General features: G+C 39.1%; 1 protein-coding gene across 1 annotated transcript in view; it reads right to left on the bottom strand.

The window, feature by feature from the left end:
* LOC140316988 (intermembrane lipid transfer protein VPS13B-like) overlaps positions 1–25,153 on the bottom strand; it is a 292,443-nt gene that overhangs the window by 173,852 nt on the left and 93,438 nt on the right. The gene's annotated exons all lie outside the window — the stretch shown is intronic.

Here is a 25,153-nt window from a genome sequence, read left to right as displayed (position 1 = left end):
CTTCTGTTTCAGGCCCTGTTTCAGGCCCTGAGGCATGTGTGCAAGTCTGAATGTGTAAACGTGTGTCTTCATCTTCTACAAAGCCAGACTGCCTGCTGCTTCCCTAACATTTTAGTGTCTTTAAAGCATGGACAAAGCACAATTCTAAACCCTCCCTAAGCATACACACATACTACCAAAGACACTTACACATGTTTTATTACACCAGCTCTCCAGTTTGGCAGGAATTGCTCCCTCCTTCATTATTCCCTGTGAACAATGAATATAAAACTGCTCTAATTTGCTCCACTTTAACAGCATTCAGTGAATTGTGGCCTGTGAAGTCGTGTATGTGCTTATTTATGTTTTGTATGTGTAGATTTAAGTCAATGTGCAATGTCAAACACACATTATATATGGGAATCTTTTTACCAAACCTGCTATAAAGTCATTTATGGGTAAAGTGATATTATTCCCATTGGAACAAGCCAAACCAACTCGCAGTTCTTCCCCTGCAGCCTTATCTAGGCATACATCTTATTAGAGTCTCCTCCCAATTTTCTTTCAATGAATAAATTTGACCCTTTCAACAACCTTGTTGGATTTGAATCATGCTTCCAATTTATTTCATAACCCCTCTTTCCGTACTTCTTGTGTACTGTGCATATTACATTCCCTTTTCTTCAAGAAAACAATCCGTTCCTCCAGTCTTCCTCAGATCCCTTTATCAATCTTTCTTAAACCAGTATTCCAACCTTACTCATCATCCTCACAAGAAATCGTATTCTAACCTCAGCCCTGTGGCTTGAACTTCTATACCACAATGTGGCGGCTTAATAAGCTTTGGCTGTGGTTGTAATGCTGGGGCTTGACTTCAAGTGGTTTCAACATCGCTGAAGGCAGCATAAGCAGTTTAGGACCCAAAAGGCTGGGAACAGGCAGAGCTGTGAAGATGTGTTTGATGAATGGAGCCTAAATTGTGGTCCATGGGATACACTGAGCATGACTAAGTGCACTGAGCAGAAATGACTTCTCACAAAATAAATCATCATTGCATAGTTCATTTTGAAAAAAGAAAAAAAAGAAGAAAATGTATCTCAAGGTTTTTCACAAAATGTCAAATTTTTTAAATAGAATGACATAACAAGCTGCATTTCTTAAGGTGTCAATAACATTTTAGGATATGCATCAGGTATTTTGACACTGTCTACATCCTCTGTAGTGCCACAGTCAGTATATTAAGTACAAATAGTTGGAGTCTTGCAAGTTTGTTCCTTAAATAACTCTGAATGTATTCACAGCATTTTCTGTGTCAAGTCAGCAGCTGCAGTCTGATTGCATTGCTTTTTATCCGTTTGGTATCTGTTAATGACAGAAATGACCATGCTGGTAATTCGCAACTCCACTCAAACGCTCTCTCTCCAAGATTAACAAAGCAAACGTTTTTCCCTCAGCTCTCTCTGCCAGTCTGACAGTGACAAAGAAATAAAATATGTGTTGACCTGGCTTTTGAGGCTTTGAAGGCCAAGGGTTTACCATTCACACTGTGTTCTTGTTTCATCATTGTGTTGAAATAACTGTCTCAGAGTGACACGTCCTTTGAAGCGTGTAGCACCATGAAAGGGCCTTGCATGCTTAGAGGGCGACCTCGGCAGCAGGCTAACTGTTGTTTTTCCTCTGCTCTAACAGGGTGGCATTTGGGTAATTACAGAAAGTGATGACAATGATAACAAAGGTGTTTTTCTTACTTCTTAAATGATTCCTGAAGAAAACACCAGAAAACTGCTCAGTGGCCTCGACTCTGAAAATATGGACAACCACAGAATGTACTGTGAAGACACACTTACCCTGGCTTACCCACAGTGGACCTATTAATGTCAAAGGTGTTTTTTTCCTTCAGTGGCGAAAGACCAGTAGAGTTAAAAGAGAGCGTGGGGCTGCTGGTGTTGTTTTATGGCTGTCTGACATCAGGCCGCTCATGGCCTCAGGCTACATTAGGCCAGACAAAAAACACCTCCAACCTTTTAGCCTTTGTTCTTGCCAGTTTCTGCTTCTCAGGGTCAACAGTCCTAGTAATCTATCAGACAGCAACCTCTGTTCTCTTACTGTTTCTTTTTCATATAACTGACATTTCTGAATGCAAAATATGCTTCTGTTCTATCACTGTATCCATGAAGTTCAAGAAATAGGGAGTGCTTAGGTCACTGCAAGTTCAAAACCAAGTCCCACATTGGAGACTACGGCCCTGATTGCAGTTACAGAGGGCACAACCTCTCAACTACAGGGCCATGACCCCACATTAGAATAAGAAGCAAGCAGGCAAGCAAAGAGAGGTGGGAGGTGCTCTCCAACCACCCCCCAGGTAGTCTGTGTGTGTTTGGGTGGGTGGGAGGGATTTATGTCCCAGCCAGCTAATCACCCCCTCAGAATCGCTTCATTGTTGGACGTGAGGCAGCGCAGGGACCCTGCGTCCAGCTTCTCCAACAGAAAATAAATAAATAAAGCCCAATCCGTGTCAGCCAGATGACTTCTGACAGGTTTGGTTAATTTCTAAGCCAAGTAGCAAAACAAAACATTACGCCAGCGTGCAGAGCCTACACCGCCTTTAATTGCTTTTCCGATGAGCTCATGACTCGAAGGTGTCCTGGAGCAAGCTATGCAGCTCGACAGGTGTTCTTCTGATGTGTGTGTCAATGTCAGTGTACATGTGTGTATGTGCAAGTGAGAAAGAGAGAGAAAACTGGAGCTGCTGACTCCATTAAAAAAGGACTCAGCTGTGTGTGGGTGGGTGCAAGAGATGTTGAGTGAAGGTTAGGATATATATTTTTGAGTGTACATGCATCTTATTAACATAGGGTTTCTATGTATCTAGGTCCCTGACACCTTCTTGCTACCAGTCACACAAACAAAACACTGTGACACACATTCTTTGTATTGCTGTTCCCCTGCTAAGCTGCGACCCAGCAGCCCAGGGCAATGCCGCCACAGGAGCCCAGGGGCTCAGGAAGGACACAGGCACGTTTGACTGGAAACAGACCCTGGCCTACGGAAAACCTGCTCTCATTCTGGGCCTATTTAATTCTCTATACTGGAAGCTGGTATATACAGCATCTATCTATGTGAATGTCTGGGGTTTACACAGAATATATAAGCCTACATGCATAAGTGTGTGTGCTTTTCAGTATGATCCAACAGCGGTAGCTTGCAGCTGACAGGCAAGACCCACCTCATAAAGGTTGACTATAGCTGTGGGTACAGTAATAGCAATGGGAAGTAAGAAAGCTGGAAAGTGATTGAGCCAATGAGGAAACCAACAAACGACAGACAGAAAGCAACATGGAAAGTAGTGGAAAAGCGCTGAAAAAATACTAAAATGTTGCAGACTCACTAAAAGAGAGAGAAAGTAAACAAGAAAAAGACCAGAACATGTCGACAGAAAATGTACTTGGGCAGAAAAAAATACAAAATGGTGGATGACGAAGTCTTCTTTGAATATATTTTCCTAATGTACATGGTATGTGAAAAAGCCAAGAAGCTTCAGAAATGGGTCATGGATCTTTATGATCTATGGAGCAACAAAAATAAGTCTCACTACATGGAAAGTCTGTGAGCCAGTTTTATCAAAAACACCCTAATGCAGATGAGCAGCATAAATATATGTGCTGTGCATGTTTGAAAGGTCCACATATATAACGCACACAATCATCTACAGCATCATTTGAAATAAATGCACACATCATGATGTACAATATGTCAACAGGAAAGTCAAACTAACAAATAGTGCAGGGCTCATAAAGAACGAGATCTACTCTTCTTTCATTCAGGACAGAAGCTCCCTGTTTGCCATCTGCTGGAGCTGGTGACTCAAAGTTAAGAACCCAACAAATTTACAAGCTTTGATAAAACCTTCATCAACAACATTGACTGTGATGCAGTGGTGTTCTCCAAACTGCTTTTGGAGGTGCCCAACTCAACAATACCTGATGCATGAATACAGTATCCATGTCTAAAGCGTGTTAATATGTGCATGCTCTGTTTTTAGATAGATACAATAAACATACTAAATAAAGATGATATTGAATAGGAAGCCCCAGCAGGTAAAGATGTCCTCCTTCAGTCAGAGCTTGCTGGTTTCACCCCTTACTTCCCTGGTTCACAATTAATCCTTATGATAAACTCCTACTGAATCCCATATTGTCCCCAAATGTGTTTCTCACTTATGATTCACTTTGAATAAAAAAACAATCTGCTAAATAAAAGTAAAATAATGACATCACTAGTACCTAGGTATACCTAAGGCTGATCCATAACCGATCAATCACAAAAAAGTTCCACTATGGACTGCCCTTAAGACATGATCGGGACCCCAACTGAATGTTTTTTAATTCTCTTTTAATGTAAAGCAACCGTTACAATGGTGTTTTTAGACCATGCACTAAGTAGGTCACCCAGGAAAAATGCAGATAGATGGAATGAATCGCAGGCCTGTAGTGAGGCCAGATAGGCAGTCGAGGTACTCGATGCGCAGCACTGTCAAGCTTCAAATGTTGATAAGAGGCTCCATGACCAGACTGCTTCTGGTTGATTCCTCACCTTCATAAATCACTATCAACTCTCCAAATGTTGAAAAGACAAACAGACACTGCACAATCGCTGCCCCCAACTGGTTTGGAGCACTCTAGATGATGTCTCCATCTAAAGATACTCCAGGCTCACAAAGACAATTAAACTGTGCTTACTTCAAACCCCACCAATAGAAAATGCTTACAGTCAAAATGTAACGTGCCCAGCCTTTTGTCAACAAGATACGAAGGTAGCCTTCTTAATGAGAGACAAAGCAGACTTGGTCCTGATTGCATTAATGTATCATTACCATATCCATCATGGACATATGGTGCACTGTGTGAACTTTAAATGAGCCCCCAGTATAATATAAGTGGAACAGGAGAGACACTTTCTGAGCTCATTAAAATAAACACTGCTTCTGCTGCTACTTTCCCACAGAAAGCTTCAGTTTTACGTAGTTACCTTGAAAGTACCTTATCACTGCTATCACTCAGCTGGCTTCCTCTGCAGTTCAAGCTGAGTTCTCTCAGTTTGTCATGACGAGAGGGGGAGTGTAGCAATCTAACGTCTTCCTCTGTGTGCAGTTGCTTCCAAGTATCTTATATGAATTACAATGAAACATGTATCAAATTTGAAAGAAAATAGCATCATTTTAAGTGTCCATAAAGAGCAATCACACCGTTAAAATCATGCAGTTCTGACTTGAATGGTATCAATTAGTGAAGCATTAGCTGCACAAAAGTCAAAGTGACTGTTGGAAAAAAAACAAAAAACATATTGTTTTCCAACATGCAGATGGACAGGAAACTGCAAGTGTGAGTCCTGAGAAAGAATACTTAGCCTGAATTGCACTGCCTGCCAATTTACATCGTTCTGTCACTCTCATGCTGATTTTTTATTTGTATATTTTTGTTTATTTGGACTGATTAAGAGCCGCTAAGATCTTTTCTTTTTTTTTTTTACACTTTTTCGACTGTTTTCTTTTCATCTGTCAAATTTCTACAGTAGACCGTCTTTTTTCCCATCTCCATCCTTAAACTGTCCTGCGTTATGATCCAGCTGCCTTTTGCAGCAAACATCTGTTGGGCCTGCAAACCGGTCTTCTCCAGTTATCCTCTTCGGCTCCCTCCCACAGCCCTTGAGTTTTTAGATAGCATGAAGGACAATCAAGGACAAAATCTTGCCTTTAATTACCTTCAAATCTGTCCACATCCCTGTTCCTTCAGTATTTCAGCTTGGCCTTTTGTCAGTTCAGTAGACTAAGAAATTATCTCAATGACAGATCAAAGTCCATTTGCAGAGATTTGGGGTCAACTCAGGAAGCTGGGAATGCTACTCTGAAGAGTCTGACAGTCACATAATTATATGCAGTGGATCTTCTGTAAATGTTCATAAACCCATCTGGAAGTGATCCAGTGAGTTGGTCTGAATATTCCTGTCAGGTAATTTGTAAACACAATTGGTCTGTAATAGGTTAAATTTCATATACCATCAGGGGTACTGATGAGAAACGGTCACTTTTTTTTTTCTTTTGCGTGTTCTGCAACTCAAATAATTAATAAAAGAATGCAGTGAGCATTGAGAAGTGTTTTTCCATGGATGTTTATTTGATTGCAGCTCACATCAGCTATCGATTTCTTTTGCAGTTTGTGTTACAAACAAAATGTTGCTGCCAGAATTGTGAGAAAAAATTATTTGTTTATGGGAAAACCTATAGCGCACAAACTGCAGTTCTAAGATATTGTAATAAAAGCATCCAAGATCAACCGATGGAAAATTGGGTTTCTTGTAAAAAGCAAGGTTGGGATTTGTTTCACATTTATAAAGTCTGATTGATATCCATTATATTCATTTCTAGATTTGATTCCAAAACTGTAAAGAAAAATAAATTAACAAAATAGAAATGAAAAAAATACAGGTAACTTGTTCAGAAAAGATAAATAAACATAAATTAAAAAAATAAAACACTAGCTTTTTACACAGCCATTTCACTTTGATGCTCAACGTGTTCGTACAGGCATGTCAAACACATTGCAGAGCCTCAATACTGTAGTGGCCATGGTCCCTCAAGAACCCGTCCATGGTAGAGCTCAGGAACTGAAAACAATACTATGTTCAAACTGTCCATCATAATATGATGCATTATACAGCAAGTCAGCCATTTTGTAGTTCTGTTCGAAACATGTATGTACATATGTTAGGGAATGCTCATTTCACTTTTTATTTGCTTTGTAAAACTGTAATTATTGTACTTTTGCCAAATGTTGGTATGTGCAGAGTGTTGTAACTGCGACACTTATAAATAAAAAAATAATTATATAGTTAGAGCTACTGTCAAAGGTTATATAGATGGATTACGTACAATTTAAAAAGGTAAGTGTGCAGTTGTGATGTCATGCAGCTTTAAGTCATTGTTAAAAATGACAACATGTTCAAACAAAAGAGACACATTATGCTGTCCATTACTTTAGATTTGGTGAGTACACATCCTGCTGGGGTTCGTTTATGCTCCAGGTAATTGTGAATAAATAGTGCATAATTATAAAGTATTGCTGTATTCAAGTAGTCTCTGAAATGCATCAGCATCTCTCTTGCCCTATTGAATCCACTATATAGTGAAAATGAGTGAGTGAACGAGAGACATTTCGAACGTGGCATAAGAGATAATGTATTGTAATTTAACAAAAGGGTAAAAGAACAATGCGTTTGTCAGTGACTCAATGTTTCACACTGATAAAGATATAGTTAGTCTAAAGTGGTGTATCTGTATATTACACTTAAGATTAACCTCCAGCATCCACTTTTATCTCCATCTATAAATCCATATGAATAAAGGATTTTTCTATTCCATTTCTATTCTATCTACATAAACTTCAACTGAAATTTCTGAGAATCGTGACAAACCGGATAAAAGAAGCTCACACTGACGAGAGCAGTCTGAGCCTTTGTTTTCACTCTTAATTAAACTAGACATTTACGCTTGTGACAGCTAATCATATTATAATTACTTTAATTTTGCACTTTCTTTCCAAACCAAAAGTCTAACAATAAACATAGGGTTGGTTTGGGAGAAATCAGAACTAAATGTGGTGAGTGGGCAGATGTTTGTATCAGGCGGCTTATATCTCACACTATTGTCCTTCCCCCTTTTCTCCTTTCTCAGTTTCAGTCTCTGAAGGTCCATGTCTCAGTTCCTTCTCCCACTATCCAACTCATCCTCTTCTTGCTTGCCACAGCAGATTGAAGATTACTCCTCTTAAAGACATAGTCTTAAGTGGTTGCACATTTGAACCATTGAGCAATTTGGTCTAATGGTTTCAGGATGGGATATTTTAGCTGCTACCCAGAAAGGAAGGGATAGGGGGATCAGGGGGTGCACAGACAATGTAATACAAGTGCTGATTGGCTGCATTTTCTTATGACAGAAGATGGTCAATGCAGTGCCAATGCTACGAATATGAGCTCAAGAAGAGATCAGGTGATAACAAAAGACAATAAGGAAGACGTCATCAAAGTATAAAGGAACATTTGACATTCACTGTTTTGCAATACCAGTATTTTTTTTTTACCCTAACCTGATGATTTTTTGTGTGGGATTGCGTGTGTGCATGTGTCCTGAACCTTCAAAGTAAGAGCTCCTTTGCGTCTTTGGTCTGTTATTAGCTACTGTTGAATGAAGCCACAGTTTGAACACTTCTCATTGACAGCACAGTAAAGAGCAAAGAGCTTTTCTTGTTGTTGAAGGGTGTCATTCCCGACTGCACAAACACTACGGATAAAGAGGAAGTGTTTATACACTCAGACACTCAGACATCACATACACCGACAAACATGCACCCACACTTAAAAACAAGATCCTTAGACCACCTGCAACACAGGACGTCCAAACTATTATCAGCTGCCCTACATTAACAAACCATGACATAAAAGCAGTGATGAGTCAGCCATTCTAAACACACTTGAAAAGCTCCCCAGACGGGCTTACAGCAGACCAGTAGGACATATTGAGAGGAGTGGGAGATGAGAGGATGATAGGAATCAAGAGAACAGGGGAAGGGAAGTGAAAAAAAAATCAAGGAAATGGGGGGAGGGACGACATAAGTTAAGACAAAGGAGAAAGGGAGGAAACCACAGAAAATAGGCATATATAGGCGGCTTTGAAGATGGAGAAGTGGCATCAGTTGTCAGAGAAATTGCATTTATCTTTCAATTTCTATTCTGAGATTGACAACAACTCATGTTTATTACTTTTTTATGAATGGAAATCTTGAACTCGATAAAATGCTCTACTGTCGGATTTGATGAGGGTATTTTTCTTCACATTGAGACCAAGTGGTTCAGGTTTGAAATGTGATTAGAGAGTAGGAGAAGTGGGACACGATCACCTGATTAGATCACCTGTAAGTATGATCATAATTAACTTTGAATGGCACCTTCAAAACACACCCTGTCTGTCAATAGTCAATAATCTGTGGTACTGTCGCATTAAATAAATCTCCTAGAAAAATGTAGCCCAAGATGTATTTTCCTTTGTTAAATTCCACACTAGGCATGACTCAGGCCAAGATTTCAAAGAAAGCAGCAAAACAACATATTATTGCAAACGTGTTCAAATACATTCTTAAACTGCCACTAACACATGAGCAGCGTGGCCCTGTGACAGAAGCCTGCATTGACCAAGGTGTGATGGCTGTGGCTACTCGTACACATGATCTTCACAAGTAAATGGGAAAGAAGAAATGCTTTTTCCACGCTAACTCATACAGGCTGACTGGGTCAACGTAGATCTTTTTATTATTATTATTTCACGTTTTTGCCTTACCTGATGACGTTTCAAGGTTCCATTTCAAGTTTATGTTAATGTATTTCAATTCTGAGATTTGGGACAGGTGATCCAAGATGGGCATCTACTGTTATTAGAAACCCCATAAACATGGTAGATCAACTTTTAATTATAAGCCAGAGGAGGTTGATAGAAACTAATGTCTCCTGGCTATTAGTGTCAGGAACAAATCCTTTCATCTACAGTCCTTGTATATGCTGCAAAGGGAAGAGAGTAATGCTAGGCCTGCCTGTGTTTACTGCCTGTTTATCTAATGGGCATGTGGTGGACTGGAAGGCCACAGCAGGTCAAACCACACACAGCGAGAGGGGTCCAGGACCCCCGGAGGACCACTCAATGTGATGAGATTTTACAACTACTGCTTGGTCTACGACTACTGTGACTGCATGCACAGATTTGTAGTAACAGACTGACACATACACACTCATTCTTGACTCAGAGTGATGATAGTTTATTACTACTGTGTTAAGACTAAGTGCCCTTGGGCAGGAAGATGAGTTGAGGCAAATAGATGGAAACAACTTTGTGAAGGGTAAGAATGTAAGCACAACATTGCCTTTTTAAATCTGCCTTATATAAATTACACATTGAAATACATCAATTCAAGCTTATTCCTAGATGTATTGTTGTACACAATTAGGTATAAACATGTGTCATCTTAATGTCCTTTTTTTGTTTTTTCACAGATCAGAGCCTATAAAAACATTAAAAACACAGAGAATGCTTTATTCATGGTATGTTTAACCATGAACAAGTAAAAGATTAATTTCAGATAGTTTCAACCCTTACATCAAGCATCAGACTACATGTTTAATGCTGGTAAGAGGACACTGCGCGGTAAGCTAATAAATGAGAGAAGTTTCTTGTATTGCGCACGATAATACTGCTACCACCTGTGTGATCCTAATCTTTAGCATCAGTTTCTGTACAGAGGACTGCTTTGTGCCCACCAGAGGGAAAGAGTGTGGGGAATATTGAGAAAGTCACTAGCAACAGGCAAATCAAAGGCAAAGGAGTCTGGTTTGTTTTCAAACGGCAGAGTGCCTGAGTGAAGAAAAAATAAAAAAGGCTAAATAAAATAAACCTTTAATTTGACTGAAATTGGAGGCAACAAGCGCTGCTGTAAGAAAAGGCTGTGAAGTGTGATTTCTTGCGGTTTGGGTTAATCCTGATTGAGGAGCCCCTGAGTTGAAATGTCAGCAATATGAGACTAAAACAAAAATAATTACATCCAGAGTTAATGAACACAACTGCCCGAGGCACTGGGGAGGAATGAGGAATCAGGGAGAGAGGGAGGGCGAAAGAATAAGAGAGAGAGAGAGAGAAAGAGAGAGAGAACACTCTAATGAACAAGTTTGTGAAGCAGTTTGCCCTCATTTTTCAAACAGAGAGCTTCAAAATCATAGAGCCATATTTATCTTTATCCAGGCAGCTCCACTGCTAAGTCAACTCAGTAAAAAAAAAAAAAAAAAAAATTGTTAATGAGCAGGCTGGTATTCTTCTGCGGCACCATAATTCTGGGGTTTTAGAATACACCACAAGTATTATTTCTCCACAAGGCTGAATGACCCCTATGGTCAAAAGATGAGGCATAGTATCTTCTTTTTTCAAGTTGTGCCATGTCCCACAAGTTTATACCATCTCTCCAACCTCCTTTCATCTTTGCAGATATAGTCTGCACATACTATATCTGCTGTGCAGGGAGATGCCCCCATTATAAAAACATTGGTCGATGGTGCTAGAAGGTACTTGTACCATGACTACACTGTTGTACATTATAATCTGTGCTGTATGTAGTCTGTGTATGTTTAAGTTAAGCAAGTTGATAGGTAGGTATGCAAGTTGAACCTCTTATGCGTCCGCACAGTGTGAAGTTTCAAGAAAGTATATATAAATGAATCAAATTATCACCAAATTGCCAGAACTGTGTAACACTATCAGTATTTTCAGAATCTTTTAGTAAGCATGCTTTCTCTTCACTGGTTACAATCACAGGGTAATCAGTTATGAAGTGCACAATAGAAGTTTTCTAAAACAAATGTTCTCAATTTCTTGTAGTTATGTCTCTGTGTGCATGATTATTTCAGCACACTCCACCTCAGTAAGTCTCTCTGTAACAGCTGGCTGACCAGTGCACAGCTGCTGAAGGGGGATGCGTCAAGGCAGAGAGCCTCACAGAAACAACAAGCTACATCAAAGAGTGGAACATGATTATCAACCTTTATCCTGTGACTGTACAAATCCTCCCTATGTCAAGTGAGTGACGCTTAAGCAGAGGGAGGCAAGGGATAGGAGATTTGTAAAAAAAACAAAACAAAAAAAAAAAAAAAAAAAAAACAAGATGACCACAAACTGATATCTTAACACAAGCCTTTCTTTTGTTTTTCTTTCATTTCTTGAACATTTCACTTGTTCTGTTTAATTCTGCTCTCTTAAGGGATGACTAGTTTATTTCAGCTTGGCATATTTTCCATTAATGTTGCTATGTGAAGCTTAGGTTTTACAACATTCATTAGTCACCATTAAACACAAAATTATATACAATGGCTGATTATCTCCATGGACCGTGACGGTAGAATTTTGAGCAGGACAAAAGTGTGTGAACCTTATAAGTATGTGCAACTGACTGAGTTTGAAGTACATTGATAATTCACTGTCATAACACATCCCTAAAAGAGATGCATCACTTGTTCTGCTTGAAACCAGACTTCAGCAATTTTGAGTTTTGACTTGCAGATCAACCCTCCAAAATATCTGATTTTATTTCCGGTCAAGTGAATGCATCATCCAAGCTGCGATAACGGACACACTGGGTCAAGCATAGTCTGTGTTCGATGAAGTTTTTACTCAGAAGAAGATCCAAAACTAGCATTCTATAATATTTGTTTGGTGTTCAAAAATAAAGTCAAAGAAAGCAGAAAAGAAAAAAATAGCAAAGGAATGTAAGCTATGTATAAAGAGTTTTTGATTTGGTTTAATGAATTATTTGAATGGTTAAGGTTAGGCTTTCAGTTGTAATGCTTAAGGTGAGGGTTAGGACCACAAAGATAAAAAAAAAACCTTTGTCTTTGCATTTGTACGTGTTCTCAGTGATAAAAAGGAGACTTAATGAGACAGGTTATGAGGTTATGAAGAAAAACAATAGTGGCAACAAAGTGACAAAGATCCTCTGGAAGCTTTTCCAACATGCCTCAAATAAACAGCCTCAGGCCAGTTTACGACATAAAAAAGTATAATGTAATTATGGGTAAGAGTTTGTTTTGTCATGGACCAATATGATAAGATAGTACATTCTATACTAAAAATATTATGATACTGTATCATAAACTCTGACCAAGTAAAGTATGCAGCCAGTTAATATGATGAAATGGTGGCATTAGGGTTGTAATTTGGGCTGTACAGTCAAAATCTTTCTCCATACTGGCTGCTACTTCATAACTTTGTGGAGAGATATGTACATACTGGTTAAAATGAAGGATTTAATCAACCTGCAGATCAAAGGGTCGATTCTGCTTTTGTTTTTTCTGATTTTTCCTGAGATTTATCACGTGATAAAACAAAAACAGGGTTCCTTTTTACAGTGGCTTCTCACACAGTGCTCTTTAAGCCTTGTAGGATAAACAGAAAGAGTACTAGACGTCTTCCCAAGGAGTCTAATTGAAATGTGTCTATTTTGGATTCATTTGGAACCATTTTGACGCATTACTTTTTCTGTATTTTCAGTATTTTAAAACAAAAGTATAACATGTCATTGGCATACACTGACAACCAAACTAGCTACATCTCTTTGGAAGTAAGGAAATCATTATTAAGTATTAAGTATCAAAATAGTCTTTTAATGTAAGAAAATAATTAATATGATCTTGAGATTGATATGCTTTAAGGAATTCAGGCCTTTAACTGGGTGCAGTCACTCAACGTTTTCAGCTCCAGAGGACCTTAGTAATAAAGACCAGACAACAGGGTAAAATGAACAGATCTCTCAATCCAAACCCAAGGGATGGTCAACACAGTGCATTACCTAACTATGAAGGTTTGGGTTCAGCTTGGGTTTTTGTTGCTGTGAGGTCAGGACCCAAAACAAGACTGGATCTGACAGATAGTGTTGCAAAATAGGAGTTCTGCTGCAGCAAAGTATCCAAGGCATGGACTTGACCCCATGAACTAACAGGCACTCAAAAATTGTGCATGTATTGTGAAATACTTAACACTTATTTTCATACGAAAAGAAAAGACAGTTATTCATTGTACATCTTAAAATCGTGGATGATGCATGAAGATACTGCATACTTCAGACATGCTCTGTACTGCTACTTCTTGCATCTTTTGCAGGGTCGATATCATTATTTACATTTGCAAGTACACATGCTGCACACAAACGCACATCCATTATGTATAGCCTTACAAAATCAAACACACAGGTTTTTAGTATTGTAAGAAATTTGCAGTCAGTGCTGTGGATAATGGACCTGACGTCAGGCAGACCTATAAACCCAGCTCAGGTGTGGGTTTATTTTTCTTGGACATATCAGACAAGTCATGAAATAAGAATCTCATTGACAGCCTCTCGCCTCAACAATAAATCTTAATTCTCAGTTTCAAAAACGCTAGGTTAAACTGCTGTTCAAATAAACCCCAGCAACTCTTCAGGCACGCAGGCTATCGTGCCGTGTGACAGATCTGTCTTACCACCACGACTGGTGTACTCGTCACTGGACCGTACAGTGAATGTCAGCGTTGGGACTGCAGCACAGAACACTTGAGGGGCTCGTTTGTTATTATTTTTTTTATAAAAAAAACAAAACAAAAAAAAAAAACATTTCACTGTTTTTTTCCCCCCTCATTTGCTGCTGAGTCCCACCAAAAAGACAATATAAGGGCATCGGACGGCATCACCACACTGATTACCACAGTGCTTATGGGTATAATGAATGAAATGTTTTCAAAAATACCTCATTACATTTACATTCACCTAATTATACTGCAAGGTCTGCCTCTGACATGTTCTTGAGTGGCCTTACTGTATTTTCATCAAAGAATTTCGATTAAAATGCAACGGTGCAGGTGTGACTACTTACAGCTAAAACAAACACGTCTTAGCTGGGAGCCAAAATGGGGCCTGAAAGAGGCGTACCCCACTGGAGTCAGGATCTATTTAAACAAACCCAACAAGAGAATGTGAGCACCCCTATGGAAACTCTGATCTCTCTATACATTTTGGAGAGTGGAAATTAGCAGCGTAGATAGTAAATTGGTGAGCTAAAGGCAGACCGACGAAATTAAATGTGGGATCGTCTTTTTTTTCATAACAGACATAATAGATCCACTTTATCATTTAGACAAGCAGCAAAACTAGTGTTTGATATGGTGACCCACAGCTAATCCTTAAGCATTTGTCAGTGTAAAAGACAAAAGGGAACTCTAATCCCAAAACAAACTGCACTCATTATTTCATCAACGCTGTATCATCATCACACCACTAGCCACTAAAGTGAACCCAGAAACAGCTGTCACACAATGTTAACACTTCACATTCATGCGTCCAAACCATAATGAATTTAATACTACTTACAGAATGAATAGAAATATGTTCATATATAAAATCATTTTAAATCTATCCTTAACGATGGTGGTTCCACAAACTGTCAGAATTACTTTTTGGGAGGTGTGAAATGATCAGTGTAATTGCTGTAAACACTAAAACTCACAGATAATGCCGCATGATGGATGCACTGGTGCTTATAGAGGATAACGTAATGGAAGAATTAGGAGGGAAAAGTTTTCACGGATCACAGAGATTTCCGAGGATGTAAGCATCTCGGTGTCAGTGTCACCTTAATTCATTTTCTTGGTTTTCATCATGGCTGTTGTCATGATTCAGAGCTCATTCCTATAAATCCACATTTATGAGGTGCTTTGCGTTCATCATTTATAGTTAAATATGGGTATGTACTGGGTGGGATGTGGAGGTGATCCATGTGAGCACATTTCCAGGGAGATTGTTATTTATAAAGTGAACTTTACCAGAAGAAGTTCATGGGCACAATTTTCCAAGTTCATTATCTTTAAAACAGGTGACTGACATTTTTAAATAATTTTCTTATTAAATTGTTCTCTCCGGGACTTTTATTAACTCTATTAATTTCTTATTACTAAGCCTGTTCTAAGGTCCTAACCTCTCCAGACCTGTTGGTTTTTAGCTTTCCTTTCATAAAGTAAAGAGAGATATGAGCTGAGCCTTAACTCTACACTCAACCTTCAGCATCCTCATCTCATCGCTCCTCTGTCCTCCTTGGAAAATTGTTTCCTGCAAAAACTTTTGAAGGATCTCTTAAGTCTTAAAATGCATCCAGAGGAGAGAGGAGGCAAATTGGAGGAACAATAAGAGAAGATACAACAGTCTATTCTTTGCAGGATTTTGTTTTTGGAATCCAGCTAATGGGGTGTGCCACTTTAATCCTATACATTTACCTGAGTCAAACATAAAATCCTGAATTTTATACTCATCTTACATAAACAATTAAGTTGTTCAGTCAAAATATTGGTCAGATTATGCAGTTTAGTCACACATCATATTAGCTGGCATCAGGTTAAAATGATCCTCTGAGGCAAAGCCATCTCTTTTTGACAAATGCCTCTCAAGTTGTCTCCTCTCTCCTTGTGTCCGTCCTCGCCTCATCTGCTCGTATCCCTGGTGGGAAGTGACTAAGACACAAATAGATGGGTCGAGTAGAGGAACCGAGTGTGTGCAAATTAGGAAATGAGATAAGGGGATAATCTGTGAAGTAGCTGTGTAGTAACCTTACAACGACCTGCCTTCAATGTTTTACTCTGTCTGGTTTCATCTATTGTTGTCAAACAAAAAAATAGCGTTTGGGGTATATCCTAACTGATACACTATGTTTTATGCATTGTAAAGCATGATAGTAGTAAAAGGGAGCTGAGCAACAAAGCAACAATCTCAATGAATCAGTTAATTTACTGTGACCCTCACATATGGTTTAATGCCCCTGGTCCAAGCAAAGGTATAAACTACAAGAACAAGATGCCTATGCTAGGTTGCTGGTCTCAGATATATGTATAACACAAGGCCAGGGACCCAAAAGAACCTAAAGACAATTTAGAATCACCAGTTAGCCTACAATAGATGCAGGTTTTTGGACTGTGGCAGGAAGCCAGAGTACCCAGAGAGAACAACAACCGCACAGAGAGAACATGCACACAATGAAAGGCCGCACCAGATATTCAAACAGGGAACCTTCTTGCTGCTTGGCAACAGTGCTAACAGCCACACCACCATGAAAATGGCAAATAAATAAAATAGGTAAAAATAATAAAAACAAAAAGGCAACAAAGCCAGGACGAGGAAAACCTGAATATTCCTGACATTAAAATGTATTATTCTTCAAATCAGATAAAGACAGAGTAGTCTGGAATTTATAAAGTTCAACTTAAGTACCAGATCTGAAGTCGTGTCTTGGCCAGATTTTATAAAATACTACTGAAATTATCCTTTGAACTCTGTACCTTGATCTCAGATAGTGATCATTTCACAGTAAAACATGGTTTTATAAATAAAGCAAGGCCACTATGACATAAATTATCATTATTAGTGTGGCTACAGTGACATAAATTATTGGAAATTAAAAAAAGATCTTATGAGTTACACCAATTTAATCAAACAAAGTTAGACAAAATTGAGTCATTATTCACACAGGACAGAAAAGCCACAGTTATAAAAACATCTACATTTTCTTCAATCTAATATTTTAGAAAATAATCAGATTGAACTCTGATGAACTTGCACCTAAGTGGACAGTTCCTGAGAGCCTCACCCATTTGGATTTGACTTTTTGCCAAAATCCCTTAAAAAGTTCAACCCAGTGAAAAAACGAAGTAGTCTGAAATATAAAACAAACATAAGTTCCAACATAAAGGAACTTATCTGTAGGCATTCATCAGATTCTCCCTCTTTCCATGCACTCGTGCATTTTGATCACTCTTTTCCTTGCCAGCATGTCAGAAACACACACATCTGTGCCCCCTTCACCACTGTGGAGGTTTATTTGACTAGAAAATTACCCTCCTCATGTTTAACATATCTCCAATATTGTCATCACCAAATATTTATTTGTAGAGAAGAGGACCTCTGAGTGGCTAAATTCCTTCTGCTTTGCAGCATTTACACAACTTTTTGCATGAGAATACAAACACACAGCCAAGGCTACATATGTTTATGAGAGTATTTCACACAACTATCTAACATATTTATAGAGTGCCTGTGTGTATTCGCCTCAGTGAAAGTCAGCTTCATTTGGAAAGTGAGAGTAGTTGCATGATTATATCTATTTCCCCCTTGTGTAAACACCGGCTGAGCTCCCTCCAGATTATCATTGAGTCTTTATTATTTCCTCAGAGGACAACACTAATCAAAATGTTTCATGTAATAAAGTCCCACTTTGGCTCAATGAAACTCTGTAACTCCTTCACCAGTTTTCCAAGGTCAGAGACCTGAATTTGTCATTCAAATGTGGCCCCCTCACATAACTTGCTAAGAGAACTTGCAGTTTCTTCCTTACTTGGTTTTAAAAGACTCAGCCCCCAAATAATTATCATTTAAATTTAAATTAGACTTTGTGCCAACTGAAACCAACCATCAGTTTGACAGTGAAGAGATCTCAACTGAACAGCCCACCACAAGGGGGCAGCGATGTAACAAGGACCTGGAAAAGGCCAGAGACACCTCCTCATCAAGATATGGGTTAGAGGGACAAGAACTGGACAGGGAATAACGAAGTGGTGGTTGACAGAGGTAAGGTTAGGAGGTGGAGAGACAGGGTAAGACCAAAAATGTGGACAAAAAGAGAGGAAAGCTGATGAGTTATGATAAAGGGTAAAAAGCAGAAAGAGAGATTTCTAAAATGAATCAAAGATTGCTATTGCATATATAAAACTGTTTAGACAGCAGGAAATAACACTGGGGATTATTGGTACTGAGTGACCAGTAAAACAAAGCAGCATAAATAAGAGAAACATATTGAAAGACCATCAAGATAACTTCAAGTGTTAAAGAATGTTATCCTTTTCTTGAAAACAGCAAGGGAACTAAACCATATCATCTTTTACAAAGTGTATAACAAGTATTAAAGCCTGAGGGTCATTGATCTCTTTTGAATGGTGGTGCAGAGAAACACAGATGTGTACACCCACCCACACACACCCACACACACACACGCAAAAGCAAGAACTGTTGACCTCCCAAAGAGCTGTCCCAGTAAAACCACAGAGCCCAGAGAGAACTGCCCTATCTCTTTAGTGACCTGTTCCATAAAAAGCCCGGGAGATGTGCTCCTTCAGTAAGCTGTTGTGTCACTGCAGAAACAGAAGTACAAACTATTGCTCAGCATACCTTCCTCTTAGACATTTTCACTGCCGACCAACCACAACTTCTAACATGGGGCCAACAAATTGTATTGTTGCCCTCTTGATATATGATTTATGTACTTACTTCAAGACTTAGTTGTCTGGCTACAACATCCTTATCAAACATCTTACTTTGCACACTTATCAACCACCCAGTCTGCTTTTTTTTTTTCCTCTTAACACAAGCAATGTTGAGTCAGCCAAGATGTTCAAGCCTTGGCCCGTTTGCGGTCCTTAATACCCTATAGACTTGCAGTGCTTAGTATGCCTTTCTGTCATCCCATACCATGTTTATCTTTGCCTGACTGTTTAAATGGCAACTTGCAAAAGGCAAACCACAAAGATGAATAGCCCAGTGACACATGTTCAAATAAAACCTTATATTACTGTAATACTTAATACTAGACAAACTTGCCACACACTCATCCCATCCAATGCAGTGTTACCCTGACAAAATATGGCCAATGAACTGCTCGGTACAAAACAATCCATGATATGCTGAAGGCAATACATAGTCACTGAAAACAAAGATTTCTATAGATATCTGCAAAAGTGTATATAAAAAAAACAACTGTGCAACTGTAACACTGAAAAAACAACAAAACTAATGCAATCCCCACTACAGACCTTTAAAATTTGTCTGTATGATTATCCGCAATCCTCAGTGTAACTGGGTTTTCTGTAACATTTTTGTGTGCTCACTTCAAAAGCTGCTTGTAATTACTCACAAGCATTAAACTGTAGACCGCAAACAGCCATGGTGCTTTGCTCTTTTCAAGTTCCAAATGGTGTTTATTAAGCCGCTGTTTCAGGACTAAATTTCAGTCTTCATATAGTTGAGAATTCTAACTCAGTCGGGTTGCTGCAGCTCTATACTATCAATCACTTTTTTTTTTTTGCCCTTATTGCATTTCATTTGTGTGCTTAGTTCCACGTGTAGAATATGCAATATGATTAATAATCTAGCACATGGCCCTTTGCAACTATTTAAAGGATTTAGGATTGGTGTTTATACAGTAGTGACAAAGATCATCTGCAAAGCACTTAAATCAGATGCTTGCTTTTTGTTCAGAAAATTACTTCATTTGCTAAAAATAAGTCCACACTAATAACTCTAAATGTTTGGCGACATATTCAATTACATAGGTGACTGCTAAGATTACATGTTAAGCATTAGGAGTGAGCCAATGCAAAGCTGTGGTTCATTATTGAGTGTCAACCAACCAATGGAGTGAAGCTACGTAACCATTGTGCCTGTCTGACAACCGTCTCCAGCACCCTGCTGCTCTCCCCTCCCCTGGCACAGATGACCTCATGTTCACACCTAGATAAATGAAGGGGGTTCAGCAATGTCTCTGAAATGCACCTCTTCTCCGTGTCCACAGGTTCACCCTACCTCCTACTGTGTGGGCACCCGCTGAGTGAATCTGTTGAATGTCATGATAAGGCATCTTTCTTTTTTAACAAGGTCTGCTCACCTCAGATCCCAAGATTACACTAGACTACACTGGGTTTAGGTAAACAGAAGAATTCATATTCACCCTCAAATTCTGAAACAGATCAACACACGTACTGACCAGCTCTACAAGTGGAGAAGAATAATTCTATATCTACAGATATGCCATTTGTCCTGCTGCTTCTTTGCAGGGTACATCTCTAACTACAGGCTCTGTGGCAGCTTTGGTTTCCCTGTGGCCACAGAGGAAGCTCCTGTGAAAGATTCTGATAGCAAAGAAGCACTGGCGGCTGATAAGAAAGGTGTGAACAGCAGTGTAAGCGAGTCACTGCAAGAGGCCAGACTGACAGGCCATCAGAGGTTAGAGGTTTACAAGACAAGAAGAGTGGACATCACAGAGCCATGCAGTACCAGACATTAGCTGTAATGCCTGATGCAGAGGCATGAGCATCACTGCACTGCAAAGCCCTCTCTGTCACCGTAGATCTTTCTTGCTTGTAAAAGCTTTAAGATTTACTGAGCCATGATTAGGATCTTGAAAAACATTAGATTGTATGCCATAACTGGGTAAATCTAAAAAAAATATCAGCTCAGATATAATTTCATCATTTCTCAAGGATAACTGTTTGTGGAGCTATAATAAGATACTGCATACAAGTTGTTTGGCTTGCATTAGTGGTAGCAGTAAGCAAATCTATAAATCTATGAAAACCATTGAAAGAAATATTCCAGCAATCCCTAGATGAAGCTTTATTTGATAAGGTAGATGCAGTAGGTAAAGGAAAGTAAGGAACTAAAGTAAATGAGGCTTAAGAGAGCTCTGAAAAGCAGAGGTTGAGAGCTGGTTATTAATTTAGGTCGTGGGTACAGTCTACCAGACATTAATCCACTTGAAGCATTGCTCAGACTTGATGTAACAGCTCATGCAAGTCTTCGTTTCTACTGAGTCATAAATCCACCATGTGACTTTGAGATAAGGTCGCTTTTCCGAACCTCCCCCCATCTGCTTCTTATCACACTGTTACACCCCACCTCCTCTACACCTCCCACCTTACACCCCCCAACAAGATGTGGAAAAGCACGACAAGATGACCTTTGACACTTTAATCAACGGGCATTAAAGAGACTCTTAAACAAAACTGACGGACTGGGTAGATTGGACTGACGGGGCGACTGGCTGGCTGGCCTAGAGGCTAAGAGGGCTCCAGAAGCAGCGGCGCTGAAATGCTGTCGCCAACACACTGGAGGTGGCAAAAGTGGTGGGAGAGTGTTGGCCATTACAGGGTTTACAGATTAGCCTCGCTTATTAGACCACTATAGGAACTGTCACACAGCACATTGCTGTCTTTTTCATTTAGGTCTCAAACAGGCTGGATCTTTATCAGTCAGATACAGACATTGGTGAGAGCCGATGAAATATTTGGTAATAATGACGTTGGAGCGCTTAACAAGATTGTCTAAGTTCCACAGCAGCATAAAACATAATTATAAATACATGGTTGCAATACGAAAAGTACACACATATAGACCAAATTATAGACTTTCATCAGAGCGACACTAAGCATAAGCATAGATCTGAATAGATGAAAGTCCCTCTTGAACACTGATGATTTGTATAAAGCAGTTAAATGACGACAAGTGAAAAATATGCAAAGAGCACAGAGAGGACAATAGTGCAGTCACAAAACATGGCAATTAATCTGAGAAAAAATTTGAATTAGATCAATCTGTTGATAAAGCTGAGATAAAAGAGCAAAAGCAGATAACTTACATGAAAAAGGTAATATTTCTAATTTATGCTCCGGTACAATAGTGGCCAGTCTGGGGTTCAAATAGCGGCGAGTCTACCAAATGGATTTCCATCAAAACCATAAGAGGCGTTGTTTCCCTTCAAATCTTGAAACTTTGCTAAAGACCAAAATAATTTAGAACAGAAAAAAACACATAACAAATACCAACTTGTGTCAGAGCTAGCTTTATAAACAACTGTTTATAAAAGAACAAGGTGCAGGCTATAAACTAGGTAAACGCAGCTAAACCGGGTCAGCTTACTCTGGATCGCATATACGCACAAAATAAGCAAATTTTCTTTTTTTTCTTTTAAATCACAAACACTTGGAATTTGAAGACTGCATACCATCTAGTAGAAACATTTGATACATAGTGAATAAAGTAATATTCAGATCAACTTTGCTGCATGCGGGAACAGGGCCACACAAGTCAACAATCCATCTTTCTTCCTGAGTGGAGAAGTGGACTGAATTTAGTGTCTCCACCTGGCCCGAGATCTCCTGCCTGTCCAAAATCACAGCGCTGTATGACACTTTAAACTGAGCAGACTCATTCAGCAGTCAATCTGCAGTCTTCACATCCTCTATTCACATTACCTCTCACAATCTGTTCTTCCCTGTCTACTCTGTTCAAATGTACTCACACATATGGTAACTTGTGTTAGTGAAACATATGATTAAAGTGGCAATATCCCACTATACTGTGGAATTGTGCGATGAAATTCCCATTCGTTAAGTCTCACACAAAATGACATTTTCTTCTATTATGAAGGATTTTATTGGCTTTGATGAAAAATTAAGACTACAATATACAATTTAATGTTTAACTTAATTTAATCATAAATTAGATCAATATTTACTATGATACTTAGTATTTAAATATTACCTGTACAAAACCAGAAGATTTGAGAGACTCAGAAGAACATACACTCTCAAAAGAAGACTACACACACACACACACACACATGCAATTCTACTAGCATACACATAAGTATATAGTCAACAACTGAGACAATTAAATGAACCACACCAGAAAACCACATCTTAAAAACAGAACAACTACTATCACATATACAGCTTACCAGCCTGAAATTAATCTGCTGAAACAAATACGATCTTCATATCCTTTCATTTGTGGGGACACGTTAAGAAACCAGTCACTTCAAGTACAACAAACTGATCACACTTGCTTTTCCCAGGCATACCAGTGCCCTATTAGTGCTGTCATCCAAAGAGCTGACAAGACTCTGAGGCATGAAACCCTGGGGTGAGATCTGCAACCTGGCTGTAAAGCTCAGCATCACAGAAGCAAGGATGTCAACTATAGACAGTGTCAATCCTCATCACAGTCCAGACATTTTGTGTAGCTTTAATGCCAGTTAAGCAAATACACATGGTGGGTACAAAAGCACATTAGCTACAGGCTTCAGAAACACTGGATCACATTTCAGTGTAAAATGTTCTTTATTCATTTCAGTAATAGGTGTACTGCCATTATGATGTGTTGAAATCTTCTTTTCTCTCTCTTTTTCTTGCACATCACACAGATCTACATGACAGAAAGGAATAAAAAAAAAAACCAAATGACTACCTTTTGATGTTTTGACAGAACTCAGTTTTGTCCTTATTTTCTCCCTAAGAATAACAGAAATCCCACAGAACTAAAGGGCACTTTGCTGATAAGGATATAATGAGAAATGCTTTAAATCACAGAGTTATGGCAAAAGGTTCAAGACAGGTAAACAAATTGAAGGGGCCACAAATGTTCTAACAATTTTGTGTAAAACTATCATCAGCCCATGCACCTTTTTGGGTCTGTTTCCATGCTACACGGTATGATGGAGGACTAATTAAAATTAATGGGTAGTCAATGTCAGAAAAAGACAAGCGGCCATAAAAGTTTAGTTAAGTTGAAGATGGCCAGTCACAAGGCCTTGCATAGCCCTAAAATTATGGGGCTCAGGTTACCAGAAGAGGCTGAAGGGGCCAAAGGAGAAGAGTGCTCTCTTCACCCAAAAGACCATAACTCTTACTGAACCAGAGCATCTTTCACTGGATGATGCCCTGGTTGGAGCTCCCCATCAAATCAGCTCCCACTGACAGCTTCCATTAACATTCCTGCCCAGCCTGGCAGGCAAGTGCAGGGAGGTTAAGTGGGGTGGGGGACGAGGCTCAATTCTGAGGTCTGAGAGGAACATAAAAAAATTAAAAAAGAGAAAGAGAACTATAAAAATAAATGGAGAAAGAATGGAAAAGACAACAAAAAGAGAGAAGGTGGAGGAGGGTAAAGACCAGGATAGTGTGTGTGTGTGTGTGTGTGTGTGTGTGTGTGTGTGTGTGTGTGTGTGTGTGTGTGTGTGTGTGTGTGTGTGTGTGTGTGTGTGTGTGCGTGTGTGTGTGTGTAATTAAGGGAAGATAAAAATATGAAAAACTAAATATAAAAATAACTAATGACCAGAAAGCAAGAAACAACGAGAGGAGTAGCAGTCTTTCAAAGATAAAGAGATTCGCCAGGAGTTGACCCTGTGGTCTCAGGTCAGCAGTAGACAACACTGTGATGAGTTGACAAAAAACAGGCTACCGAGCACCCACTCCTGTGGGGGGTTCTTTATGAAGACTGAACTTAATTCCTTCAGTCACACTGTGGCACCAAAGTTAGAGTAATCTTGTAGCAAAAATTCTAATCAATGAATATCGAAACTGAATGTGTCTTGAGACCTTTTCTTCTTCTTTTTTAAAACTGCTTGGTGCTTAGCATCAAATGGCATCATATTATGTCAACGTAAAGTTCATGATGGGATGCAAATTTCACAATTTATCAGTGAGGCTCGTGTTTTGGATTAAAAAGAAAATCTGCAGACATCAACACAGTTGCACGTGATTGAGGTGAAAGTTAGAAACAATATTAAAGAAACAACATTAAAGAAACAATATCGTGACCCCATGTTACTCCAGCAATTCTAAACACAAAAAAACACAGTAAGCGCAACACATTGAAGGCTAATTCATGGTTGCTGCATCCTGCATGCTCGACCTGTTGGATATCTGCTGGTGTGTATATGGTTCAATTCAGACACACTTTTGGGTCAGCTACAT

This window comes from Leuresthes tenuis, unplaced genomic scaffold, assembly GCF_036924035.1.
Source record: "Leuresthes tenuis unplaced genomic scaffold, fLeuTen1.0.hap1 SCAF_10, whole genome shotgun sequence".
NCBI lineage: Eukaryota > Metazoa > Chordata > Actinopteri > Atheriniformes > Atherinopsidae > Leuresthes > Leuresthes tenuis.
This window is presented reverse-complemented; position numbering and strand designations above follow the sequence as displayed.